We start from the raw sequence: 23,731 nt of genomic DNA on the forward strand, positions 1-23,731 counted from the left end.
GAGCTTGACATGGCAGGATGGCTCTGTGTCCCTAATAATAAATACATCTACCAGCCCAATGCCAGTGCATGGGATGTGCTAAGCAAGTAGGTATTGAATGGTAAGTTTAACTTTACCAAAAGCCAACAGCAACATCATAATTCAACTTTTAAGGATTATTTATGAGTTGTGTATTGAACATTTTTGGGTGCAATGCACATTTTCCCCAGCCATGTGTTTTATAAAATGGAAAAATAATGCAAACTGGCACGCTCAATCAAAGGCACTGGAATTCTATTTTAAATTTATAGGAATTTGAGAGCATGATTCTTTTAGGGATGAGAGCTGCCCAGAATTAGGATGAGACTGTTATTGTGATCAGCCTATTAACATTTCTAGGCTGCCCCTCTGAACAACCACCCATATTTGTATTGAATTTATGTCAGGGCGCATCAAGCAAACAGGAGGAGAAGGGTACAGAAAAAAAAGTCATTCGAGTTCATTTGAATGAGCCTGGAATAGAAAAAAATATAGCTACTTGCTTAAATTATTTTAAAGGCAACTTGGTATTGATTAAGTTTATAGCAACAACATTTAAAAATATAATAAAGATGTATTGACTAGTGACTTAAAAAGTATCTATATAAAATTTTTAAATTTCTTCAGCCTGGAGGATTTTGCTCTCTGTCTCTTTTACTTATTACTTTTAAAATGACAAAAGCCCGGAAGAAAACAACTTTACTGTAGCATTTTGAATTGAATCTAAAGTATTTGGTCATAGTTTGACAGCAGGGCTGTAGATCTTAAACTTCCTATTAATGAGGTGGTAGCTTATCTTTTTATCTGTGTTCAAAATATGTAGAATTAGACATTTAGGATCATGGAATGGCTTAGGAGAAGCTTTAGTTATTGATTCATTTAACAAATGTTTGAGGAATTCTAGAATGGAGCAACTTCTCTACTAGGAGAACATACCCTCTGGGAGCTCACAGCCTAACGGGGGCAAGATAGTGAGCAGTAACCAGTCACAATAAACTCCAGAAGTGTTGCAGTGAGGACTAAACACAGAGGGCTTTTGAAGAATTCCTGTCGTTGGAGGAGCGGGGGAAAGCTTTGCAAAAAAGATGTAGCAGATGCTCTGGGGGCCTTTTATCCCCTCTGTCCACCTCTGATTCCGTTGCTCAGGCAGTGGAGAGTTCCCACACATTGAGGGTGTGAGCTGTGCCGGCCAGCTTTGCTGCCTGAGGTTTTTTTTTTTTTTTTTTTTCTGAAGCATCAGGACCTGGAAGTAGAGTGCAGAAGTGCCCAGGTAGTTAACGTTCCCAGTGGCCACCTCCCACTGTTGGGGAAAGGAAAACCAGTAGATCAAAGCCCCAGTCTCCCCACCTTTAATAAAGGAACAATTCTAAGAAGGATTCATTGTGGTTTTCAATAGTCCTGAGATTGCCAATAGCAACCACCTTGATACTGCAGCTTAATTAACCTTGCTTCCTTTGCTTCCTCAGTCTTCCCTCTCTGCTCTCCTGCTTTCTGTGAATAATTTCCAAGTAAATCACCTGCATACAAGTGCTCAATTCAGGCTCTGCTTTTAGAACCCAAATGAAGACAGAATGTGACTGGGAGTTGAATGATGTGAGTAGAAGTTTGTTGAGGGTGACTGTGGGCCAAGAGGCAAGTTACCTTCTGGGCACATTGAGCAGCTGGTGTAAAATCACCAAGGACCTGGAGTGATTCTTGGAGGGCCTGAAGGTGGCAGGATGTGTGGGAACGATGGGAAGGTCAGAGTATGGGGGCTGAGGACTCTGGGAACAGGGAGAGGCTAGAGAGGTATGCTGGGATCACTCATGAAAAGCCTTCTGATACATAGGAGGGATTCAGTCTTGTAAATGACCTCAGAGAACATGATCTCCAGGGATACAATGATCAGAGGTGAGAGGCAGGAGGCAGGGAGACCAGCTAGGAGATGCTTGTAACTGTCAAAATGAAAGAGGATGAATAAGGGAGACTCTGATGTGAATGAGCAAGAGGGGACGGATTGGAAGGATGTGAGAGCACTTCACTCAAGGGACTTGGTGACTCCATGGAGGCTGAAGGAGAGGATGAAGTTGAAGTTTTCACCCTGCTTTTTAGCTAGGTCAGGTGGATGATGATGCTTCTATATGTTGAAAACTAAGCCCCAATGTGATAGTATTTGAAAGTGGGGTCTTTGGGAGATGATTAGGTCATGTGGGTGGAGCTCTTGTGAATGGTATTAGTGCCCTTATTAGTGCCCCAGAGAGCTCTCTAGCCCTTCCACCATGTGAAGACACAGTGAGGAGATGGCTGCCTGGGAACCAGAAACTGGTCCTCACCAGACACTGAATCAGCTGGTGACTTGATCTCAGAATTCCCAGCTCCAGAACTACAAGAAATAAACGATGTTTAAGCCACCCAATCTATATTATTTTTGTTATAGCAGCCCAAACAGATTAAGACACCATCTTGATGTGGAAGGATGGTTTGTCAGGTAAAGTTAATAAAGTTGTGGAGCTCAAAGTGTGGAGGGATTTGACTATCATATTAAGATGCTTGATTATATAACCTGGCACTCTGTATTGAGGGTTATTACAGTTGAGAAAAAAGGTCAGAGGATATGAGTTAGCCAGTTTAAAATACTAATCCAATTTGCTATTGAGTGGCAATATATCATGGGTATATGGTAAGTTTCTTATCTGTGGTAATTTCTTGTTAACCTCAATCAAGGGGAGTTTAAAAACTTCTTAGGGTCTTAGCATAAGGTAGTTTATACCAAAAGGCATTCTGGCATCCTGGACCTCAAATACAGCTGTAGAACAAAGGTCCAGGTAACTGTCATTCATTATGACTGCAGTTGCAATACATGCCAAAAACCTGTGATGGAAATTTATAAGTAAATGAAATTTCCTTAAGCCCTGGTTTTCAGTTTGGATTCATGGGGCCCCACAGTGAGATGAAGATTTTGTGAAGGGGTTGAGTGAGTAGGGGCAATTTGTCAAACAGACAGGTGAAGGTGGAGTCAGAATAATGCAATTCATAATAGGAGAACACGTGGAGTGAGACAAACGCAAGCAGAGGAGTTGAGTAAAACTGAAAAAGTGTGGAGTGATTCAGGAGCTAATCAGGGGCTAATAGGGATTGTCTTGGCATGGTTTCCCCAGAAGCAAAGCCTGAGACAGGGATTTGGTTATGTTGTATGTGATTTTTTTTTTTTTTTTTTTTTTTTTTTTGCGGTACGCGGGCCTCTCACTGTTGTGGCCTCTCCCATTGCGGAGCACAGGCTCCTGACGCGCAGGCTCAGCGGCCGTGGCTCACGGGCCTAGCCGCTCCGCGGCATGTGGGATCTTCCCGGACCAGGGCACGAACCCGTGTCCCCTGCATCGGCAGGCGGACTCTCAACCACTGTGCCACCAGGGAAGCCCCTGTATGTGATTATTGAAGGACATCTTCTTATGACAAACCTGTGAGAGAGAGATGGAAGCTGAATAGGGAAGGGGGAAGTCCAAGCAAGAATATGATCTCATGTAAAATCTAGCCTCAGTCTGGTCCATAAAGATGTCCTACCTGGGCTCTTTGAATCCTATATCACTCACTGGCCATCTGAAAGTGGAGGGCCTGGGGGTAACCTCCTGCAGTGGTTAATTTTATGGGTCAAGAATGTTTTTGGATGAGATTAACATTTAAATCCCTGAATTTTGAGTAAAGCAGATTGCCCTCCATACTGTGGGTGGGCCTTGTCCAATCAGTTGAAGGACTCCCAAGCGAGAAGGAATTCTCCACCAGACTGCCTTTGACTTCATGTGCACCATCAGCTCTCCTGGGTCTCCAGGCTTCCAGCTCACACTCCAGATCTGGACTTGCTAACTCTATAACAGTGTGAGCCAATGCCTTGTAATAAATTTCTTCCATACACCACACAGCCTATTTGTTCTACTTTTCCAGAGAATCCTGACTAAAACACCTCCTGTAAGTCTCTGTCTCGGGGGAAGTGACTTCCATCTGCCAAAGGTGATTCTTTTGCAGAGGCCACAAAATAGCCCTTTGCAGTGGACCTCCCAGCAGCTGGTGGCCACATGCACCAGCTGAGAAAGGGGATCTTGGTGAAGCACCAGCCTCCTTCCAGGAGCCTGATTTTGGACATCCCTTTTATGGGGTGCTTCAAAAAATGATGCAAGAATAAAGAGTAGTAAATTACATTTATTTAGTTGCAAGTTAAATTTATGACCATTTATAAGTCCCTCCTTGGTACTTTGTCAGTTCTTGCAAAGCTCCTTTTAGCAATATTTATTAGTGTGGCACCATAGTATGGTGATTTCAGCTTTTGGGGCCTTGAAGTCAAAGAGCTACATGGTCACATTCCAGCTCCCCACTTACCCGCTGAGCAACACTGACTGACACATGTAACTTAACTCCTGGCTTTTGATTCCACAGGCGTATGACAGATATTACAACAACTACCTCCCAGATGTGTTGTGAAGGTTAAAATTAAAAATTGTTATCATGCATGGAGAGCAAATAAATCTCACCCATGAACACTGAACACTTTTGTACCAAGCAGTGGGTTAAGCAACTTAAAATCATTTTCAGGTTAAGTTCCTACAGCAGTTCTCTAAAGTAGCTTTTATTCCACTGGTTTCCTAATGTGGAAACTGAGGTGAAGAAGGGTTAAGACACGTGCCTCAGGTCACGAGGCTGGGAAGCAAAGGAGCGGACATTCTTCTGAGTGTCTATCAGGAGATAAAGCTCTGTGTGGCTGCTAATAAATCGAATTCTAGAAGCTTTGAGGCTTGGCTGTCGTGGAAGCATGAGGTCCTGTTCCAGGGATCTGAGATTACAGGGAAATTACATTCCCTTGGGCATGCGCAGCAAGGGTGATGAGCGGCGGGAATACCGGGGACTCCAGCCGCTGCGTTCTCACGTTGGGTGGAAAGCGTTGGGCGGAAAGCGTTGGGCGTGGCTCCGCCTATTCCCACCCACCTGCCAATCATCTCAAATTGCACGGGTGGCTTGGGGAGGCGGGTCAGTGGAATCCATGGCAAAATGGCGCCTCTAAGCTTCTCGGCGGGACGCGAATCCACGAACATCTCAGGGGTGGAAAAGGTCATAAACAGAAAACCTGCCGCACCTCAGAATTTTTTACAGATTTCAGTGATTTGGTTCCAATACAGAAACTATCTCGAGACAATAAAAAGGCTGCTGAATGGTAACCGAGAAACACGGCTAAACTCTCAGCGAGCTACTTTGACGGTACCAGAGGTATTTAATTTTCATGGTCTCGCAATAAACTTAAAGGGAAATTAGAAAAGTAAGGCTCAGTTTTGGTAAGGTTCCAATTTATGTGCTTTGCGCTTCTTCAAAGTAGCCTGTGGGGGAAGCTGGCTAAGAACGTTGAAATTTAAAGACTTTTGCCAAGTGTCCTGCGTGAAAATTTCCAGCGTTCTGTGGAGTTTCTAAGGGCGTCTCGTATACTCCTAGGCCTCGTATTATCCACAGGTTTGGAAAGTGGGCCTTGGCTGCTGGGACGTCACATTTTAAAGGGCAAGTGCTGAAGTTAGGGAGCAGTTCACTTCGTCTAGCGTATTTGGGGAAATCGCTTAGTTTGTTTCAGTGTTAAAATTCAGTCATTGCTTTAGCTTCACAGTTTGCCTTTCGAGGCAAAGGGAGGCCTGCAGGGGAAGTGGTTCGCATAGTGATCGGAATCTCAGCCTCAGTTTCTGTTTCTGCAACTCGTGGATGTTAATAACACCATCTCGCGGTGACGTTCGTTGGAGTAAATTCAATAATGATAGCAAAGTTGCCGGTATGTGTTAAGTCCTAATACAGTAATCATGGGACAGGGAAAAACCCTCTGTTACAGGATGAACAAAATAGTTTGTCATCCGTGAGACTGGGAACTAGAGCAGTCGGTGGGTTTTAATCCGGACGGTAGTTGGATGGCTCTGAATGAAGGGGCCTTTTCAAGGAAAGCAAATGAATGTTCTGTCTCCTCAGCGTCAGCTGACACTAAAAAGGCCAAGGAACAGTTTCATGGAGGATCAGGGTTCGGTTTTTACAACTGGTTGCACGCGTCCCTCATTTGAGGGTTCAAATGGGTAGTTGAAGAGAGAAAACGAAGGCCAGTTTGGGCGTGCACATCTGGGATTTGGGATCTCATTGGAAAGTCTGTGTTATTTAAATTTCTAAAACGAGCCCTCCTAATATGACCTCAAGCTAATGTGTGGGTTTGTTTGAATAACAGCTTTGAGTCATTTCTTCCAACAGGCCTACTAAGCAACTCAGGACAAAAGTATTGTTTCCCTTGAATGGTAGAATTGTCGGGAAGGTTAACAAATTGCCCTAGACTTCTGTGGGTGAAATAGAATTCAAACTTGTTTCAATTTTTCTGGACTTAAAAAAAAAAACAAAACCTTTGAGAGCTGACTGATGTGAAAATACTGTGTGCTTGCCGGTGATTCTCCAGATGACAACGCAGCCTGTTACAGTCCTGCCTTCTTTTTCTCTTTCCCGTGTCCCCACCCCCCATCTCTCACCAGACAGCATAGGTGAAGAGGTTGAGCTGTAGATCTCATTTCTCCTGTTTTGCTGCTTGTGAAGTCTGCCAACAGAATCCACCTTGACAAAGTCAAGGACTGTGCGTTTAATGTTGAACTGAGTGAATAAATTATGCATGAAATTGTACCGGAGTCTCTTGTGTGCAGAATTGCTCCTTTTGATATGAAAGGTTAATTCAGAAAGGAGTCCAAAATAGCTGGAAATTGTGGGGATAAGTGGATAGTATTCACTGTTGTGAGCTGTTATTACCAGAAATTGCATTCCCCTCTCTGGCTTCCCTGGAGATTTCGCTTTGCCAGTGAATATAAACTGTACTCAATAGAATAGCATTTAGGAGTAACGAGAGTGTATGTCCACACACAATGAAATATTCTAATGGTGTTTTAAAAAGAAGTTGTACTTTTTCATGTATATCATGCACCCCAAGGAAGAATTTCTATTGCATTTAGGTCAAGAACAAGGCATATCCAACGTAACGAGTTTTGAGCGTATATGGATTGCAAGGGGCTGACCGGGACTCCTACTTTGGAGTCTGGGCTGGTCATGCCACTGATTAGCTATGCAAGCCTGGCTCCTGCTAAAGCCCAAACCATCTTTGCTTCAAGAAGGAGCCGCCCCAGATTGTTTTATCACTGCCTCTTACACATCCAGCTTTAGTTTAATCTTTGGTAAATTTATGAAGCCCTTCAACCTGTTTCACTTAAATGTCCTTTTAACACACACCCGTGTATCATTTTTATGTTAGTTAATTATTTCCAGCAGAAAAACATAGTTGTCTGGAAAGCTAAATTTTCCTTAAAATACACATCCACATATTTTTGGAGCTTGTTAGAGACTCCTTTTTGTGTTTCCATCACAAGGGAACAGAATTGTGCCACCAGACTGTGGAAGTTGTTTATTTTTGTCGCTCTTATGTACATTTTCAGAAACCATCTCCTTCTTAATCTCCACTGGGGACCAGTAGTTTTTTCTCTAATTATAAAGTGGTCTCATTTCTGACCTGGGGTAGTTTTAAATTTTAATTCCTGGCTTGTGTTTATAAACTGTTACACTGCATTATCCTGTTGGGAACATTGAGAGGAAAGCTTCAGTCTTTTGTGTTGGTTTTAACAATTAGATATTCATTCAGTGTCTTGAAATGTATTTTGGGCCAATGAAATATGCATTTTTGATGTCGATTTTTTTCCTTCCGTGTTTCACTTATCTATATATTTCACATTAGCAGTGAAGCTTTTCAGACTCTGGATAGGTGATGGTGAATTTCTGTTAGTATTATTAAAAATCTAAGAGGAGTGAACACAATTGATAGGGTTACTTTCTTTAGTATTCTTTTTTGGTTTCAAAATGTTTACGTGGAAAAAGGTATAGAAATCATGGCATAGGGAATATATTTCTACAAATTTTGGTAGGTGCTGGGTTAAAGTTGCTCAAACATCAAGGAGCCTGCGGGTTTTTTTTTTCAAAGTGTTATTTTGTTGCTTTATGGCATTACTAAGGATCGTTTAAAATGACTAATCCCTACCCGACTCATTAATGCCAGGAGTGTTAAATTTCTTTTCTCTGCTGTCTGTGACTCATTAGTCTGTGTTCTGGGCAGCAAATTGGCAAAATGGCCTCTTGTCACTGGAAAGTTTCCTTTTGCACTTGGAGAATATAATGTACCTGAGGGGCTGCAAAAATATTTTTCATGCGAACCTGGATGCCCCAGGCTGCTAAAACCTAAGAGTTAAGTCACAAGGAGGTATGGAATCATGCTTAACCTCCTGAGGACTTAATTACAGTGGTGTCTACCCTTGTGGTACTAGATTCGATGCATTTTAAAATATTTGGGGCCAAAGATGCTGTTTTGATGCAGACTTAAATACCTTCAGCAGATTAAACTGAAAAATCCTTGAATAAACAACTTTGTAGCACTGGGGACAGGTACTGAAGGTAGCGAAAATGCCAGTTAATGTCTTATTTTAATTTACAGAATCTTGCAAGATAAACTAAGTAGTAGAAGTTTTCATAGACTTATGTAGAATATGCATCTATGTATGAATAAAACAAAAACCGAAGTTCTTTTAAGAGATGTTCATCTAGCATTTACATATATTTATGTATGTATAGAATAATACATGTAACTGTTTTACATATAAATCTATAATTTTTCATATAAAACAAATAATTTTAAATATTTTATAAAATTTTAAATATATTTTGAATATATTATAAATATATTTTACATATAATTTGAATGACACAAATATTTTCTGTAATTTTAAGTATAACATTTAAATGTTATACTGCAAATTATGGTGACAGATTGTTAACTTCTACCCCAGACATTTTTGCCAGCAAAGAATCACCCAAAGAAACAATTTAGAAGCAAATGGAGACTCTTTTCCGTAAAGTAATTAATACCTTTAAAAGCATGTTTGAAATAACTAGTTAGGCAAGAGAATCAATCTCTTTTAAAAGCTTTCAATTCACCAGAGGCCTCTTCAACAGCACACACCTGCTCACCAGCGGTTCCACACCCTGACACCATCAATGCTTTCTTTATCCACCCTCCTTTTTCTTGAGGGAGGAAAGAGCAGATACATATTTCCTTAAAAATTTATACATCCCTCCACCCCCAAGATCCAAAAGCATGATGCATTCAATTTTCATTATGAAGTGACTAGTGAATATTTAGAAGCCTGCGTTTAAAATTGCAGGTATTAAATACACATAAAATGAATATATTGTTTGTGAAATGTTAAACACAAGTCCTTTTTATCCCCAGTTGTTAAGCACAAGTATGGGTCTGCCATGCATGTGTGTTATCTTGGAAAAATGTGGGGCTTCATTAGCCCTTCTTTAAATCCTACAAATTATTCCTTTTAGCTCTAAAGGATCTTTTCTTTTGGTAAGTTTTTTTGATGAAAGATAACTTCACAAAAGCATATGTAAGTTAACCAGAAATGCAAGGAAAAAGTAACACTTGTTCAGAAGTGATGTATCTTTTTAAGCATCACTTGGGGGCGATAGAAAAGGCAATTTTTAAAATGCAAGTAATCTTTAGGAAAAATATTATGAAAAGGCTTTATTAGTATTATGTTGTGTTGTGTTAGCATCCATTTCATGGGAAAGATGTTTCATTTTAACAAGATCCTCCACTGGCAAGAAAATTAACTTTTTTGTTCTTTGGCACAGCTCCAATCCTTTTTTCCTTTCCTCTTCTGGTGGATGAAATGATCTGAGTGGAAAACACTTTTTTTTTTTTTTTTTGGAAAGAACAGATTTACAGGTGAATGTAACCAATGAAAATATTTGAAGTGAAAAAATGAAAATCAAGTGATTGCTGCATATCTTTTTGGTGAGCAGTTTGGAGTTCTGCTGACTGGGTATAAGGAATGACCATCTAACCCAGTTGGTGAGAGAGCACATTTTAATCCACTAATGTTGCGTATTGATTTTGGAAGATTTGCAATGTGATACGTGCAATAGGAATTTTTGCAGCTGGTATCAAGTATATCCAGTGCTAATATTTATTTTATTATTCATTACGTTCTTGTACTTTACAGCTTTTAGGCACAAAAGTTGATATTTACCCTTGATATACTTAAAAAAATTTTTTTTATTGGAGTATAATCACTTTACAATGTTGTGTCAGTTTCTGCTGTACAATGAAGTGGATCATCTATAGGTATACATATATCCCCTCCCTATTGGACCTCCCCCCCCACCACGTCCCACCCATCTAGGTCATCACAGAGCACTGAGCTGAGCTCCCTGTGCTGTACAGCAGGTTTCCCTGCTATTTGGAAGCCTAGGAGAGCTGTTTCTTTTTCGGTTGCTGTGTGTATCAGTTTCCTATTGCTTTTTGTAACGAAGTATCACATACAAACAATATAAATTTATTATGTTACCATTCTAGGTCTCACTGAGCTAAAATGAAGGTGTTGGCAGGCTGTAGCTGGTCATTTGTTTCCTTGGCTTTTCCAGCTTCTAGAGGCCTCTCGCTGGCATTCCTTGACTCATGGTCCCTTCTTCCATCGTCAAAGCCAGCCATGTTGCATCCCTCTGCCTTTTCTTCCATAGTCACATCTTCCTCTGCCTGTCGCCTTAGCAGGAAAGGGCTCTGTTGACTCATGTGACTAGGTTGGGCTCCTCCGGATGATTCAAGCTCATACCCCACCTCAAGGTGATTAACATCTGCAAAGTCCCTTTTCTCAGGCTAGGTAATATATTCACAGGTTCTGAGGATTTGGATGTAGACATCTTTGGGGGACCATTATTCTGTCAATATGCAAAAGAAGGATGAAGAGAGTCAACAGCAATAGCAGTCATTGCCATTGATTTTATTTGGTGCCTCCTTTGGCTTTTTACAAAAATGACCATGCATGATGCACAGTAGGCACTCAGTGAGTAGTTGTTAAGAAAGTGAATGAATGGATTCATTGATTCTTGTCTTTATTCATCAGATGGTATTATTTGGAGCGTGTAGCAGAAGTGAGAAGGCACTTCAGGTTTGGTCAGTAGCAGAGAAGTGGAAAGGTTTTGCAGGAATTTATTGATATGTATAAGCAAATCCATTGCTTGGTGTAACATTTGGCAGAGGCATGAGGCTACAGGAACTTAAAACTGAGCATCAGGTGCTGGAATAAAGTCACTGCTAGTGGTCAGAAGTCAAAGTACAAATCTGTATACCTGTTCCCTGAAGGACGCAGACAGCAGAAGGTCCACAACTCTGAGTGTGCCTTCAACCCTGTGAAATATACTAGTAGGGGACAAAATAAAGTTCTGCACACACAGGCCACCTAGAGTGATCTGGCATCATGGACGATTCTTCTCGGGCACAGTCAATGGAGTTATGAAGCTTCTTTTAACTACTGGGGTTTGGCTGGCTTGAATCTCGTGTGTCTCTTTGAGAGTAAACAGAGCACACACCTGTCTTTGTTCCTGTTTCAGAGTTGAGATCCCAAAGTGGAAAGCCTTGGGCTTCAGGAAAAGACCTGCTTTAAATTCCTGCATAACTGGGTAATCAAATATCGGTAAAATAGAGATAATAATATCTACCTTGTGGATTGCTGTAAGGATTAGCAAGACCTTTACAAGGCCTTTAGCAAAGGAACAATGAATATAGTAGGTACTCAATAAGCATTATTATTATTATCATTATTATAAAATTTCTGGGCCAGCCTCTAATTTTGCTAGTAATGTGTTGTACAAAAATGTCATTCATCTCAGATAACTAAGAGGCACACTTTGGTTAAGAGTTTAGGCTCTGGATTTATTCATCCATTTATTCATTCATTTTTTTTTCCCCCCACACATCCCAAAATGCCCTATTGCTATTATGCAATGGGCTGTGACTATAACAATGAACAGAAGTTGTGGTCTGTTGCCCCATAGTGCTTTCAGTCTAGTGGAAGGGACAGGCCGTCACGTAAATAAAGAAATTCAAACTCATATTCCTGGTGTGATAACTTACCAGCTGTGTGGTTCTGGGCAGATGACTGTTACTTCTCTGAATCTTTACTTCCTCATCTGTAACTGAGGTTAACAGGACTTACCTTGAAACGTTGTTATGGAGATTAAATTACGTAACGCACATACATGTTTAACATAGTCGTTGGCACATAAGAATTATTATTTTGTAACTGGTTTGGGGGAATGTTTAAAGAAGATACTTTTGTTTTGTTTTGTTTTTGTTTTTGTTTTGCGGTACACGGGACTCTCACTGCTGTGGCCTGTCCCGCTGCGGAGCACAGGCTCCGGATGCGCAGGCTCAGCGGCCATGCCTCACGAGCCCAGCTCCGCGGCATGTGGGATCTTCTCGGACCAGGGCACGAACGTGCGTCCCCTGCATCGGCAGGCGGACTCTCAACCACTGCACCACCAGGGAAGCCCAGAAGATACGTTTTTGATGAGATAGCTATGTCCTTTACAGGGAAAGCACCACATAGCATATAAACTTTTAAAAAGTGAGGCTGTGTCCTCATCTTTCCTCCTTGATTCCTCATGCTCAGTTTTTTCAGGGAGTACTTTTCCTGCTAATACTAGTGCTCCTATACCTACAACTACAGCTAGTAATACTATTGCTGTTACTACTGTACTTAGCGTATACTAAGTTTTTGCTCTGTGTCGGTCAGTATTCTAATCACAGTACCTGTGTTTTGATGTTTAAACCACCTCCCGGCTCTGTAGTGTAGATTAGGTGCTGTTTTAGAACCCATTTCACTGCTAAGGATACAGACCCAAGAGGGTTAAACCTTAGCTCTACATCAAGGGAGTGATGGCCTCGTACTCTAACCCAGGTAGTCCAGCTCCAGTGCCTGCCATTCTTTGGAAGGAAGCAGGTTTGGGGATAACTTTCCAGTGAGATAAATTTCATGGAGGATGATTGGAAAATATTAGAGGAATGTAGGGCTGAAATTCCACTTGGCTGCTCTATGATAAAGGAGGTAGAATTCATTTGCTGATATGCTCATTCTTCGACCAAACACCTACCAAGTGCCTACCAGTACTGGGTGCCCTTAGAAGAGATGAAGTTGGTGTCCCCAAGGACTTTTCACTCCATTGTGGGGGCAGGAGTGACAGGTTGGTAAACACAGTGTGCTGCCTGGTCTCATAGAGGCCTGTGCATGTGGTAGGAGAGTTCAGGACATCCCGTCTAGCCTTGGGTGGCCGGGAAAGGTTTCCTGGAGGATGTACATCCTGAGGAAAATTTAAGATTTGCTTACCAGAACCTTAGAAGATTATTTACTAAGACATGAGGATGAATGCATGTCTTAATGGTTAAGAATACAAGCTTTGGAGTTAAAATTGGCTACTTTCACAGCCTGCCTCTTCCATTTTCTAATTCTTTGACCTTTTCCCATTAAGCCCTTAGAGTCGTTATCTGAAAGTTGGGAACACTCAGAGTATCTCTTTCTTTGGAGTGTAGTGAAGACTACAGGGAAGGCTGTTGGCACAGCACCAGGTGTGTGGTGAATATCAACACAAGTTAACCTTTATTACCATTGTTCTTGTCGATATCATAGTTGTCATCGTCATCATCATCATCATTTTCTTTTAAGAAATAATCCTAAACAGCGCGACGAGTAATAAACGGAGGTTTTTAGTTGTTGTTGCTGAATTCTTAAGAAACCGAGTACCTTGGTCTTAATTTTTAGAGCTGGAAAAATTTCAGACAGCTTATAAGTCCCTGTGATCTTATACAAATATATATTACTGGAATGATATGTGGAAAGAGCACAGTTTGTTTTTACCCCAGCTGAAAATGTGCAATGACATAATGTAACCCTTTAAGATAACAGAAGCCAGCTGCCCCGTTCATATTTAAATATGAGTCACCTTCCAGGGAGACTTGCAAGATTCTACGTGACAAGCTGGAAAAGTAAAAATTGCTAGCAAGGCGGGAAAGAATAAATTCACACTTGGAGGGGGGTATTATAGGCTAGAGGCCCCATCTAGCCAATTGCCTTTTGGAGCAGAAAAATGACACCCTAGTGGCCAGAGAGAAGAACTGCAGCACTGTGATATCATGGTCCAGATTATTGAACTATGGGGCGCTTTTCACATTTGCGGAACCCTTTTCACTTGATTAGAAATATTTTGTATAAATGGCATATATTCCCAGGCACAAACATAGTCTGCTGTAATGACTTTTAAGAAACACAGTGTAGTTATTTCTGAATTTTCCCCCGTTGGGACCCTCATGTGTCTTGGATCAGGTTGGCGAAACCACTTCCGATATCTTCTAGTTCAGCCGAGCAGTTCTCAGAAGAAAAATAAAGACCAAATTCTTGACAATAGGGACAACAAAAGAAAGGTCGGAAACTTCAAATAATGTCCATCTCCATGAGTGTTTGCTGAGAACCCATCAGAAAGAGGAGACCTGAACGTGGTGCTTTGGGACAACATTTAACAAATTAATTACTTATGTAAATTGAATTGACACATAGACAGTTGGATGAGGTTAGGAGGTTAGTTTGAAGGAATGACAAACTGCTAATTAGGGCTCCTCTCGTGGCTGAATCAGATTTGCTATGGGTCTGTCTCTGTGAACTTTTACGTGAATGGTAATTCAGTGATCAGTACTCAGTTGGTTGAATCAAAACCTGGCAGTCTCTTTAATATAGGATGTTTTGGACAGTCTGTGGCATATCTCCTGTGCATAAAGTAATTGCTGTCATTGAAAACAATCCTGCTCACCAGAAATGGCAGTGGGCATGACTTTCAGGAGTAGAATCAGGTTGTTAGAGAAGGTAAAAGAGCAAGTGTAAAGGTGAACTTGAATTTTGCCTTCCAGTAAAAATCTCTTGGAGGGCAACGACTATATGAACTACACTTTGACTTCCAATTCCTCTTCTACCAATTTAACAACATAATTCAAGATGTACCTAGGACTTAACAATGAAGATGTTCAGAGTAGCATTGTTTACTTTAATGAAAGATTGGAAATAAAATATTTGCAGTGAGGTATTGACTAAGTAAATTATGTACACACAAACAATGAAGTATTTTTGTGCTGTGTATATATATGTATATATACATATGTATATACATGTATATGTGTATATATATACATATATATGAAATATAACAAGATGTATACTGTATGTTACTAAGAGAAAAATAAGATGGTAGTTCTGATTTTGATTATGATGATGAGCTCATTTAACTGGTATCTTTTTCTACAGTGTTCTTTAAGAAGAAGTTGTGGAACGTCTTTCCTATTTGAGATCTTTCCATTTCTATTAACTTAATTATTCAATTTGTTTTGGTCGAGTTTTAGTGCTTGATTTCTTAGCTGTGTCAAAAGTAATATTTACTTTTAGTAAAGAGAATTTAAAATAGAAAACTTATTTATTTTCTTAACTCTAACTACTTATTCATAAGAAAACCAAAAAAAAAAAATTACCCACGAGAATATTTTTTCACCCCTAAATCTGCTTGAGCAGAAGCCATCCTATCTCTCTTCACTCATCACTTCAGCAGCTTCCTGCAGTTATTGAAGAAGCTGGGAGAGTAAATGGTGTTATATTATCATAAACACTGCCTCCATTTAACGTATGTGGAGAAATATTTTATAATTTCTGTGTTAAATTTCTTTTATTGCCTGTATGTTGTTATTGTAGCAGCAAACATTGGTTAAATGTGAGATTCTGGAATTGCCCTTCCACCTAGCTTAATTTGGTGAAAGACAGTGTAGAATGGCCTTCTGGCATTAATGCCACATGTGATGCTACACACACATACATGCATATATATTAGATCAGGGTTTCTCATTCTTGGCACCATTGACATTTGGGGTTGAATAATTCTTTATTGTAGAGGGCTGTACTGTACACTGTAGGATGTTTAGTGGCATCCAGGGCCTGTACTCACTAGATTCCAGTAGCACCCCTCATCTACCTCTTTCTGAACGGTGAATAACCAAAAATGTCTCCAGAAATGGCCAAATGTCCCCTGGGGTGGGGAGACAGCCCTGGCTGAGATTGATATACGTACAGTGTTCATGGGTGTTATTTTGGGGTGGTGAGAACATGAATAATATCTCCTCTTCTGTCTGCTTCTCTCGTTTTAATTTGTTTATACTGATGTGTATGACTCTAATACTCAAAAAAAGGCCAAAAGACAAAAAATTCATAATAAATGCATCAAAGCTCTGAAAAGCAGGACATTCAGCCCTAAATTACTTATGGTCCTTGCAGTTGTAGAGTGCTTTGCAATTACCTTTGCAGTTACCTTCACACATACATATCATTCTTTTGGACTTTCAGTTTTGTGAAGTAGGTGGATAGGGATTATTACCATCCTTCTTTACGGATATAAATACTGAGGTCAAGATCAAGGTCATCCAGGTGGTTAAAGAGCAGAGCTTTGCACTAGAGCTCCAGCCTCTTGACTTGTGAATTACCTTAACCACTGCTCCGGGGCTGATCCCCTTTTCCATGTGTGACATGGAGGCATGGCTCTGATATCTACTGGGCTTCGTATCCCTGTGGTCAAATAGACTCTTTAATGGGGAATTAGAATTAACAAATAGAAGAGAACAGAAGGGCAAGGCATCTCCTATTAAAGACGTGGGGTCTCAGATGGATGAATGATTTCCTTGACTGAGCTTCCTCCTAGGGTCCCAAGCCATGTTCAAGGTTTTTAGGGTTACCAGCTTTTATATTGCCATGTAAAACCATTTAAAATCTACTATTTATGATTACCATTACTTCCATCTTCAAGTTTTTAATATACAAAGGAGACTGACAAGTGTCATTTGTGAGTTGTTTTCTATGAAATCATTTACGTACTCAGCTTTTCTGTCCTGGATACATATTTATTTTGAGAAATTTAAATGGAATTAATTCCCCTACTTCCAAGGGAAAAGACCCTTCCAGATTTCCCATTATATTAAGTTTCTGGGGATCTCTTGTTTTCCATGGGTGCATTTCCTCTGGTTGTATTAATATAATGGGAATTAAGCATGTGCATTGACTGATATATCTCCCATTTGCTGGGAATTTAATTTCCCAGTCTAGGTGTGTCTTGGATAAGGCACAGTAATTATTATTACCCATTAATATCAGAGTGCACAAAAATACCCTGAGAAGTAAATATTTAATATTTCACACTCATTGTCTCTTTTTAGTTTTTAATTTACTGTGTGCATAGCGAGCAAATTATATGTCTTTTCTTGCACCAGTTTTAAAATTAAGCTCTTTTAATTTTGAATAGCATCTGGTTGTCAAACACACACCATTTTATTTTCTTACATTGAGTCCTGAGCATTCCAGCCTCTCTGAAAAGGAGTCAACATATAGATATAGGTGAGTGTAAGAGATCTTATTTTAGATTTTAATTTTCGTTTCAATTTTAAGAGCATTAATACGTCGCCCCAGTGACTACACTTTTAATTTAACCTCCTGGGCTTGCATTCTCACATTTCAGAACTGACAAATGAATGGGGAAGGAGGGAAGGCTTTATGTAGTGTTGGACTTGGCGTAACTCCTTTAAAAGCAACATAACCCATCTCTGGATCTTGGAATGCCTTGCAGAGAGGAAAGCCCAGCACATAATTTGGTTCTCCAAATAATTCTTGAACTAATCAAATCAATCTGTGCCTCATAACTCCACCATTCCCCCTCTTGGCTTCCTTGTCTGTTGACTTTGCATCTTCTCTTGTTCTGCCCGTGGTTTGACCCTAAAATGTGAGCATTTGTTTTCTGGGTTGTTCCTTTCTGTTCTGTCTGTGACTTTTTCAAGCCTGTAAAGCTAAAGCATGACTCTGGTTACCACTTAGGACATCATTTACCCGAAAGCTCTAGGAGGGGTTCCAGTCATCCAGCATTTCTGTTAGCTTAGATTTAGGATTGTAGACTCAGTTGTGTCCAAGAGCCAGACAGGTGATGTAGATGTGTGGCGTGTGCAGGGGGGCAGGACTATAGGGAGTGGTGAGGAGTGTGATGAGCTGGAGCGTGTAAGACCTGCATAAAAGGGGAAGTGGCTCTGTCATTTCTGCTCAATGTTGCTGTTCAGGAATATGTACCCAGAGTTGCCAGATATTTTTGTTAAGAGAGAAGTCAGAAATCTAGACTTGGTTGAAATATTGCCATTTTCTTTTTTTTAATTAAATTAAAATTTTTAATTGAAGTATAGTTGACTTACAATATCATAGCACAGTGATTCAGTTATACATATGTATATATTCTTTTTCAGATTCTTTTCCCTTATAGGTTGTTATAAACTATTGAGCATAGTTCCCTGTGCTATACTCTATTTTCAGATGTGACAATAAATTCCTAAGTTTTAAAAATGCTATTGTAGGGCTTCCCTAGTGGCGCAGTGGTTGAGAGTCTGCCTGCTGATGCAGGGGACCCGGATTCGTGCCCCGGTCTGGGAAGATCCCACACGCCGTGGAGCGGCTGGGCCCGTGAGCCATGGCCGCTGGGGCTGCGCGTCCGGAGCCTGTGCTCCACAGCGGGAGAGGCCACAGCAGTGAGAGGCCGGCGTACAGCAAAAAAAAAAAAAAAAAAAAAGCTACTGCATATCAGAGAATTTTGAAATTTGCCTGGATATTTGATAATGTGGAGGGATTAGTGTTAACTTTTGGGGCAGGCTGTTGGTATGATAGTTGTGTTTTTTAAACTGTCCTTATATTTAAAAATATTCACTGAACTCTTTACAGATGCGTGATGCAGTGTTTGAGATTTGTTTCATAATGATCCAGGGGTTAGGGTGGGGAAGTGGAAATAAATGAAACAAGGGGTAAAAATGAAATGACATTGACCATGGATTGATAGTTACTGAAACTGCGTGATGGATGAATACACACGTATTTAAATTTGTACGTGTTTGAAGTTTCCCTAATAAAGAGTTCAATAAACAAAAAACAAAAACAAAAAACCGTGGCCACAGTCTAGATTTTACCTCAGGCTACGAGAGTTGTCTTTGATCGTGACTTTTTCTATACATGTCCCAGTCTACTTATGTTTTCAATCTGTACTATGTTTGGTTATGGTATTTTTTAAACTTTATCGTAAATGTACCAATCTAATGCTGTGTGAGCTGTCTCTCATTCCACAGTTCTTGAGCTTTTTTGTACAAGTGCTTATTCATCTCATTTATTTTGTAAATTTTTGAACCTCCAATCATACTCCCTTGAGCTTTCATCATTCCAGAAGACTTTTAGCTCTTTGTTATTCTCTCCTCATGGGAAAGTTCTCAAATTTATTAACAAGCTTTTCAGAGGATTTTCGTGGAACTTACCTCTTGTGATGCATTGTGTCTTTTCTAAGGCACATGTGATTTTGCCCAAGTTCCAAATGTGTCCTAGGTTGGAAAAAGGAGGGTCAGTTTTCCTTTTAATTTTGTCACCTTTCTTACCTATTTTTATTTTCTTTTCTATCAGGATTGGAATCTGCCTGTTTATTCCCCCCTCTTTGGAACGTGAGCTTTCTGAGGACCATTATGGTTCACATCCCAGTGCTGAGCCAATGCCCATGTGGGTGGACGGCCTGTCATTTATTCAGAGATATTTATTGAGCCCCTTACTCTGTGGCAATTTTTTCATCTTATTTCTTCTCGCTACTTCAATTCCACTTCTTTTTTTGCTGAAAGTGAGGTAGTCTTACTCTTGTGAAAGAGGAGCATAATATTCCAATTATCCTTTGGTCCTTTCTGTTTTCTTATCTCAGGTTCTATATAGACTGATCCATAGCCTCATTTGCTGGTTAGTTTTGATCATTCTTCTTCTTCTTAGCAAACCTCAAAGTGACAGATGAAAGGCTTCTTGGAATCCCTATTGCTTTTTACCAATCTCAGGTTTTATATCCTGCCTTGACAAGCTGTCTTCCTTTGTTCCTTTATTTAGTAGAGATTTTTTCGAGCACCTACTATATGTCAGGCACTGTTCTAGACTGTGAGGGTCTAGTAGTAAACAAAACAAACAAAAATCCCTGCCTTCAATTACTGAGGAAGGTGAATAAAAACTGGGTTTCCACAATGCGAAGAAGGATTTGGTAGCTTCTTAAAAGCTGTATCTGTTCATCAACAAGTATGATGCCTTTCAGATTTTCTAGTTTTGTTTCGTTTCTGGATGTTTAGAGAGAACTCTTCCTTCTTTTCCTTTGTTTTAAGACTTGTTTGATGTTTTACATATGGTCTCTCTCTCTCTTCATTAAAAATGTTAATGGATATATACTGCCTACGTAGAAAAAAATTTAATAAAATAAAGTTAAATAATATTAAAATTCATAGCATATCAATAAAAATGTTTATATCTCACATCTAACACTTCTTTAGGTGTTAAGATAGAGTGTTATTGAAATTAACAAAAGATTCTCATTCATGCTAGAATATAAACAGCCCTAAGCAGTATATTCTTCCCACTGTGAGTATTAGGCCGCGTTCAATCCTTATCAGTTACATGTACTTTTCCTATGACAGGAGGCCATATTTTGATGCCAAAGTTAACTGGTGCTATCTTGAAAAAAAAAAAAAAAAGCCTTATCTATATAAACGAGCTAGTTTAAAAATACTATGGCTTTTAGTCAACTAATCAGCTATGAAAGTAGCTGCATCCAGAGAAAACATTTATCTGTTAAGAAATAGCTAATCTGTTTGTGTCCCAAAAAAAGGCAGGCAGGAATTTACGGATGTGATAGCCAGAGATGAGTGCCAAGAGAAAAAGACATAGCTTCTTAATACTCCTACTCAATTACATCAGAGCTCTTCCTTTCCCTTCTGTTGTCACAAAATGACCCTGCCCAACTTTAGTCAAGCAAAGTGCAGAATAAACTTCATGGATGATTTGTAACTTTCTCTTGGGGAGGGGAAGCGATAACAGTCATTTCTTCATGCCCTTCTTTTCTCTCTTCCCTCCTTCCTTCCCTCTCTCTTGTGGAATGTTTATTTATCTTCTTTTTAAGGTTATTTGATCCTAAAGGGGTGGAATATTTTTAATTCACTTTAAAAGAATGTTTCCATATACATTTTAAAAATTTTGGATTATTCTTGTAGGACTTTAACACAACACTGAAACTTTGGCATCTGCAAGCATAATTCAACGAAGAATTGTCTTTGCCTTGTTTGAGGACATTTAGTTTTGAAATAACAGCATTAGAGTCTTTTGAAAATAACAGAACATGAACAGAAAATTATTTCCCTTGGAAAAAACTGTAGCTAATTTTTCCTTTGGCTGATTTGCCGCTGAAATCACACATTCGTATAAATGCCAAGCTATACATATGCATATACATATGTATATGGATGAGCGTGTGTGTGTGTGTGTGCGTGTGTGTGTGTGTGTGTGTGTGTATGTAAAACTCCACTCTACAATCATGCTATAAATTGGAGAATTTGTCTTTTGAAATTAACACTCATTCACATCCAGGTCAGGAAGTAATGCAGAATGTTGGTGTTGCTAGGACACTTCATCTAAGATTTTAATTAATTAAATTTTACAATTCCCCCATGCAGTGGGCAAATACTGTCATTATCTCTGCTTTATTGATGGGAAATTTGAGAGTAAAATCTTGTTCAAGGGCAAACAAAATCCAGGTCCTCAGAGCCAGAGTGAAAGGGAAATCTCAGACATTTATGTGCTATTTCACTTGAAAAGTATTGGTTGAGTGAATGAAATATCCATATAGAAAAGATTTTGGATCTGAATTGGTCAAGATATCTCCTTATTTGTTTTCCTTTTGAGAAAAATGCCATCTAACCTCTGAATTTAGTTGAATTTCATGCAGCCTCAAGAGAGTGGATGAAGAAAGGCAGATGTACAGACCTAAACGGAGGTAGTCGAGGCTGGCACTGCACAGGGATAGCAAGAGAGATGAGTGCAGGAGCCCAGTTCCCCCAACCCGTTTGACGGGATGTAACAGGGTCTCACCAGCATGGAGCTGAATGGACGTTGAACTCCATAGCATGAAGCTGCATTTCTGCTCGACTTTACTTTGCATCTGAAGTTCTAGTTTGCCTCAGTTTTGGTGCAGTGAAAATCCAACTAACTCAGAAAAGACGCTGGACAGAATCACCAGATTTAAAGCAACAGTCTCTTAAAATTCTAAGAACAATGGGGAAAATGACAGATTTTATACATTTTAAACTATAATGCCTGTCCTGGGCCCAGGTTGAGTCTCAGTCCATAAAAACCCAGGGCTGACTTTTGTGACCATACGACTGAGAATTAAGCATTTTTTTAAAAAATTCTTGGAATATTAGGTAACTGATTTTATCATTGAACTTTCCAATAATCACCAAATGAGGTCATCCCTAGAAACTATTCTTGTCCAAAGTTCTTTTCTAATGTCATTGTCTCATTCTTTTCTCTCTAGTAATAGAGGGCCTGCATTCACTGAGCACTTGCTACTTACTAGCAACTGTATACATCATCATATATATCTCACAATAGGTAGGTTTTATTTTTAATCTCGTTTTACATTTAAACCAAGACCGAGAGATTAAATTGACTAATGATAGCACACAGCTATCATGAGATAGAATACAGATTTGAATCTGGTCTGTAGGACTCCAAACCCTAAGCCTACAGGAATTATTACTACCCTTGCCAGTAGGCAGATATTAATGTACCCATTTTATGGATTGAGGAAACAAGGAAGGTTAATTGACCAGCTTAAAGTCACAGCTCTCTATTTTTTTCTAACAAAGAACTCATTCCACCAGACCACAGACTTGGGGATGAGAAAAATGTGTGCTGGCAAGAAGGTTTTTGTATGTATTATTTGTAAAGTGACATGTTTATGGTATGAATAAATAATAATTGAACTTGAATCAATAGAAATTTTATTTTAAGATACAGGAAGAAGACATTAGGTAAGCATTTTAGACACGATCATAAATTCAAAATTTGGTTTCTAAGGTTCAGTTTGGTGATGGTGGGCTTTTTAGCTGTTTTAGTGAAAAACATAATCATTTATTCATTGCACCTGCAGGTATTTAGATCTGTCACCTGTATACTTATTGTTAAAGGTGATAATAAAAAACTGGAAGATGTAGACTCTCTTGAAGATCTTGAATTTCATTGGTGAGAAAGATCTATGTGGAAAACCACGAGTAACAAGCCCTGTGAAATGCTGTATGGATTTATAGGAAAAGAGAGATCATTGTCAGTTGGTATTAGTCAAGGATGTCTTCATGGAGATCATTTATCTTGAGCTGCATCTGAAAGGAATAAGAGAATTGGGATTTGCTAAGAATTAGATGAAGGGGAAATCACTCTATTATTGTAAGGTTTATGACTCATTACCAGAGAAGTAAGTGCCCTCTCCATGCCAGGCACTGTCCTAGGAGCTGGGGATACAGCTGTGACGGTGACACACCGTCTGTGCCCTCATGGATTGTACAGCCCAGAGGAGAAACCAACATTAAACAAGGGATTATTAGGACGTCGGTGCTGTGAGAGCCCAGGGCAAGGGAATGTGGCCTAGCATGGGAATCAGGGAGGCAAAACCTCCCAGGGGAAGTGTTCTTTTCTTTTTTTTTTTTTAAGAATTTATTATTTATTTATTGGCTGTTTTGGGGTCTTCGTTGCTGCACACGGGCTTTTCTCTAGTTGCGGCCAGTGGGAACTACTCTTTGTTGTGCACAGGCTTCTCATTGTGGTGGCTTCTCATTGCGGAGCACGGGCTCTAGGCACAGGGGCTTCAGTAGTTGTGGCTCGCAGATTCTAGAGCACAGGCTCAGTAGTTGTGG

The 23,731-nt window shown here is 39.8% G+C and overlaps 1 long non-coding RNA gene across 1 annotated transcript in view; it reads left to right on the forward strand.

Moving 5' to 3' along the window:
- The first annotated feature begins 5,006 nt into the window (after positions 1-5,006).
- Positions 5,007-23,731, forward strand: part of LOC307192705 — a 796,377-nt gene continuing 777,652 nt past the window's right edge. The window contains exon 1 of the long non-coding RNA XR_013830162.1: positions 5,007-5,250. This is a non-coding gene — a long non-coding RNA (uncharacterized lncRNA). The remainder of the gene's footprint in view (positions 5,251-23,731) is intronic.

This window comes from Stenella coeruleoalba, assembly GCF_951394435.1.
Source record: "Stenella coeruleoalba genome assembly, chromosome: 10".
NCBI classification, from domain to species: Eukaryota; Metazoa; Chordata; class Mammalia; order Artiodactyla; family Delphinidae; genus Stenella; species Stenella coeruleoalba.